Raw genomic sequence first — 5,194 nt, 5'->3', positions numbered from 1 at the left:
CTCGTGCTTGCCTTGCTGCTCCTGACACCTCTCTCCACCCACCTTCCTCGTTTCAAAGGCTTTTGTGCCTCATCGATGCCATGAGAGAATCACCAGAATGATAGAATCTTAGGGAAAGGGATCTCAAAAACATCTAGCTCGACCCTCTCATTTTAAAAATGAAGAAATGGAGCCCTGATGGGTTAAGTTCCTTGGCCAAGCTCACGCAGGTGGTTACTGGCAGAGCAATGCCTCGAGTCCAGTAACTGAGCCCATTTTCCAGTGCTTTTTCTACCACACCAGTGGCCTTCCGCCATTTGTCAGCACAATCCACAGCATGAAATAAATACTATATCATGACCCGCAGTATCTACAAATATATGCAACCAACACAAAAGTCTCACAAAACAATACTGACCTTTACTATATGTGATACATTTTGGTGTTTTCTATCGTGGTATATTCATTTTAAAATATTCTGGAGAGTGCTCGGCAGCATGTATACTAAAACCGGAACAATACAGACAAGATTAACATGGTCCCTCCACAAGGATAACATGCAAATTTTTCCCATATCTTTTGTACATTTACCAAATGTTCCTTTTCTTTCCAGGGATAATATTTATAGGTATACAGTCAAACGATTCACATTTTTTTTTCTAATTAGATACATTTACTGAATATCTAGGAAGGTAGGGCTTGAACTACATACAGAAAGGGGTCTCTTTCAGCTCTAACCTGCCAGGTGCCTGGTTGTGGAATGACCTTATTGTCTGATTGGCCCTTAATCCTGAAAGGCAGAATGATCTAGCGTAGAGAACACCGGGCTTAGCTCTGGCTCCACCGTCTTCCTAGTGTGTGACTTTAGGTGAGTTTTCTCTGTGTTCCATTCTCATCTGTGAGATGGAGTTGCGACTAATTGACAGAGTTCTGAGAAGTAAACAAAATAATGCAAATGAATGCAATAAAAAGCTCTATACACAAGACTTGTTGGAACAGCAATGGTCTTAAATTCTCACATTTCTGAGAAATATGGTGTCTCAAGATGTTTCTGGATTCTCATCAAAACACCTGCATAATGTATTATGAATACATTTGGTATCATAAAAGAAAAACTCTACCCTGGAACTGACCCATTTTTAAATGCATTTGCAGGTGTTTGGAGAGCGGCTGACCCTAAATCTTGAAGATATTTGGCCTCAGAAAAGTAGAATTCATTGAGACCAAAGATGACTCCTCGCTCTTGAAAGGGAAAGGTGATGAGTCACAAGCTGAAAAATGTATTCAAGAAAGGTTGCTGCTAGTGAGGACGAAGAGGGAGAACTGAATGAGCATATGGCAAATGTTCAGATACAACAGCCATGCTGCAGTCTGGCGGGACAACTGAGGTACAGTGAATGAAAAGGAAGCGTTCCCGATGCAACTGGGGGCTGCTACAGCTGGTTTTGAAGAAGGCATCTTGCTAAGGAGGTGGCTGGGCTTGGCTTCCATGTGTTTCACCTTTGGACTCACTAAATCCAATGAATGAAGATTTCAAAAACCAATGCAGAAATTATTCTTGAAAACATTCAGACTGTCTGCAATAACCTTGCCAAGAACACCAGAAGGGCCCTTGACAGCTGAGAACGTTAGGCAAAACCATTCCGAAGTTGGTTGTGATGCTTCGCTCCGAGACTTTGCGGCTAGGGCGGGAAAGGTACTGTCGGCACTATTAAAGGTACTGAGGGCTGCTTCCCTGCTGTGTGAAACCGAGCACAAGTGATCTCGAAGACCCCGAAGAAGAGGAGGAGCCTGGCATGGGCACGGTGGGTGAAGGTGGCATGGAGGTAGCATGTTCTGATGCCTCAGATCGCGCATGATTGCTACTAATGAACTGCTACCAGAAGTTGAAAGTATGATTCTCACCAATAAGGTCAGAGAAACTGAAAACTAAAGAACAGGTTATGGGTTTCAGTTGACAAGGTACAGGATGGTTTATGGCTGTCACTGTGCGTGTCTATAGATAACATATTTTGTGGTTTTGAACGAAAAAGTCATTTGTATATTCCTTTTTTTTTTAATGCCACCTGTGATTTCAAAGTTTATTCTGCAACCCACCAAACAGGCCCCTGCCCCGCCTCCTCCTCCCTCCCCTCCCCACCGTGGAGAAGGCCACGCCTTGACCAGTGCGGGCAGGGTTCCTTCCAGCCTGCTCCCCTCCCCTCCTCCGACACCTACTCCCACTGCACACCTGATTCCATCCCTCTGGAACTCTGTTCCATGGTAAGCAACCTCCTCAGTATTAGCCTAGGGGTAGGGAAATTTCTTTTCCTGCTTCCTTTGGAGCCTGGGCACTGCTCCTTCCTCTCCACTCTTCCCAGACTCCCAGATCTGTCCTCCTTTCTCCTCAAAGAGACCTTTACTCATTTTCTTTCAAGTCAATCCCTCCTTCCCTCCCTGTGCCACTTGGTTGCCCACCACTACCCCCCCCCCCACAGACCTTCTAAAGGCACCTTAGTGGCTTACCATCTTTTTTTCTATCCTGCAATCTGCCATCAAGTCAGGCACGTTAATGTCCACGTGGACAGTACATCCACCGCACCGGCCCCCACTCCCCTTCCTTCCCTCCCTGCCCTGTTTTACAAGGTGGTTTTTGAATCACCCGCCTTGTTCCACCCAAGGCAGTTTCAGTCCTCCTCTGGCTCTCTGATCTCATCTTCCTCTCCTAAGACCTCGTTCGCTTAAATCCACTAACTCTGACTTTGCATCAGGTGGAGCGCTGCCATCCCCCATTCTCTCCACATTCCCCATCTTCTCGGCTCCCTCAAGGTTTTGCTTCCTTCTCCTTCCAGCCCAGACTCCAGGACCCAGAGCTTCAGCCACTCTTTTGGCAGTACTCTAACCCATGACCTGTCAGTTCATTTCATGATACACATCCAACGTGAAACAAGAAACATAACTGACCACCTATCTCTGACATTCCTTCCTTCCTCTCTCCCTTTCTTCCTTCCTCTCTTCCTTCCTTCCTCTCTTCCTTCCTTCCTTCCTTCCTTCCTTCCTTCCTTCCTTCCTTCCTTCCTTCCTTCATAAATTGCATAAAGTTTACTACTGGACTGACCTTCCTTCATTTTAGAACATTCCGCAAAAATAGAAAGGCATATATGACAAGATTTCGAATGACCAATACAGTAAGAGCTTTGGTATTCTCGGCTCATTCCGGGTGGGTTGTCTCACACAGCCCCTGGAGGTTTGCACACCCCAGTCTGAGATCCACAGTCCTAAGCCCTGTCACTTTTTTCCCTCAGTCACATTCACCCTGCAAACCATACCTGAATCCATCTAGCCATGAGGCTCCCTTTCTATACCAGGTGGCTGCATGAAGCTGGGGAACCGGCTGAGCCCCAGGTGACCTCTCCAGACTTAGCCTTTCCCCTCAGGGCAACATCACTGATAGCCTCTGGGAGCACAGTCAAGCCAACTGGAAAGAAAACTCCCTTCATCATTGTATCACCAGCGCCCAGCACAGTGCCTGGCACTTGCCTGTGACCCAGTAGTGTTTGTTGTGCTGAACTATATACACATGTGTCACACCCACCACCCCGCCTGCATCGTGGTAAAGGCATGAGGAGCACGTGGAGAAAGCCCAGTGGGTCAGGAGGTCCCCACTGAGCGCGTGCTCAGTTCTGAAGCGGTATGAGGAACACTTGCTCTCACAGCACCTGTCGCACACCGACCCGCCCAACAGACTGGCCTTCAGAAGCCAGACACTGCGCAGCTGACCCCAGCCTGACTTAGGCCATGTGCGCCTGAGACAGCTTAATCAAAGCCCATGCCTCACCTTCCCTATTCTGGGAGGGGGTGGGGGTGCTGTGGAGGGAGGCATTAGGGCCCCTCCAGACAGTCTTCTCTTTCCCCAGATGCTTGGAGCAGCCTGGGCTCAGGGTCCTACTGCACCCCCATCTCCTTCAGACTTCCCCTCACAGAAGGATTCCTCGGCTGTCAGAAGGAAGAGGTGGACAGGGGAGTGACAAATTTTGATTGCGGTGGATGCAATAAGGAGGACAGGGCAAACACTTAGCAGACGTGCTGGGGAGAGCTAAGGACATGTGCTTGTGACCAAACACTCCTCTGGTGAGGGGATCTTTCACATCTGTCCATTCCTTGCCCCCTGCCTGCCACCTGCCACCTGGAGACGCATCCCCAGGTAAGCCGGGCCTTTAGAAGGACACATAACAACTATGGCACTTTCTCAGAGGGGTGAAGATGATTCGGGCAAAATTCTCTCCCCTCCTGTCAGTTCTTCCATCTTCTCTTTGTACCCTCCTACCTAGACCAATATTTTATAACCAGGGGTCCACGGACTGACCCCTACATCAGAGTCACAGGCCTATTAGCAATGCAGACTCCTGGGCCTCAGACAGATGGCATCAGAAACTCTGAAACCAGAGCCAGAGAATCTGCATTGTTTTGCCCATGAAAGTTTGAGAACCACTGAAAACAGTTACTTCTCTATTTTTCCCAACTGTGCATCCTTAATCCTTAATCCCCTCTCATCTTGCCACCGTCCCCCCTCTGCCACTCCACATCTCAGGCCATCATGATAAAGCCCAGGGAGACACAAATGGCAGGACCTAGGCAGGAATAAGAGCCCCCTGGGCTCTCACCCTCCTGTGCTGACCATGAGCTCTTCCCTTACTGTACTTTATTTTAATTAACCTAGGACATCTCACGTGGTTCTTAGGGGCCCTGCTTTAATTTGGCCCACTTGCCCAAAATGAATACTGGGCCAGCTGGGTACTTAGTACACTGGACTCAAAGTTGCCAGGGGGAAACTAAGGAAAACAGGGACCTGAGGTCTGGCCTAATGTTGATCTATTTTGGGCCAAAGCCACGTCTACTAATAGGTCTCTACTAATAGGTTTGCCAAGATGGAAATCTTAATCAATGCTAAACAAGGGTTATAAATAATGCGGATGTTTGCCATCCACTTACCTCCCGGGGATGGGTCGTGAGCTAGAGATGGCGATGACCACGGAACACTCTAAACCTGAAGAAAATTCTCTGAACCATTCTTCCACTTACAGAGTTTTTGAGGCACCAGTCCCCGTGCGGCTCTGACAAGTGAGCTATTTTCGTACATGAACAGGTAGAGCTATTGTTATCTCTGCTCTGAATCAAGGACTAAAAGGAAAGGTGAGAGGGAGACGGAGGGCATGAGAGAGAAGAAATGGAGGGG

General features: G+C 48.1%; 1 pseudogene; it reads left to right on the top strand.

Annotated features, from left to right (window-relative positions):
* The first annotated feature begins 464 nt into the window (after positions 1-464).
* On the top strand, positions 465-559 carry LOC122232161 (annotated as a pseudogene).
* Positions 560-5,194: the final 4,635 nt, after the last annotated feature.

This window comes from Panthera tigris, chromosome A1, assembly GCF_018350195.1.
Source record: "Panthera tigris isolate Pti1 chromosome A1, P.tigris_Pti1_mat1.1, whole genome shotgun sequence".
Taxonomy (NCBI): domain Eukaryota; kingdom Metazoa; phylum Chordata; class Mammalia; order Carnivora; family Felidae; genus Panthera; species Panthera tigris.
Note: the sequence above shows the minus strand (reverse complement) of the source record. Positions and strands in the feature narration are given on the sequence as shown.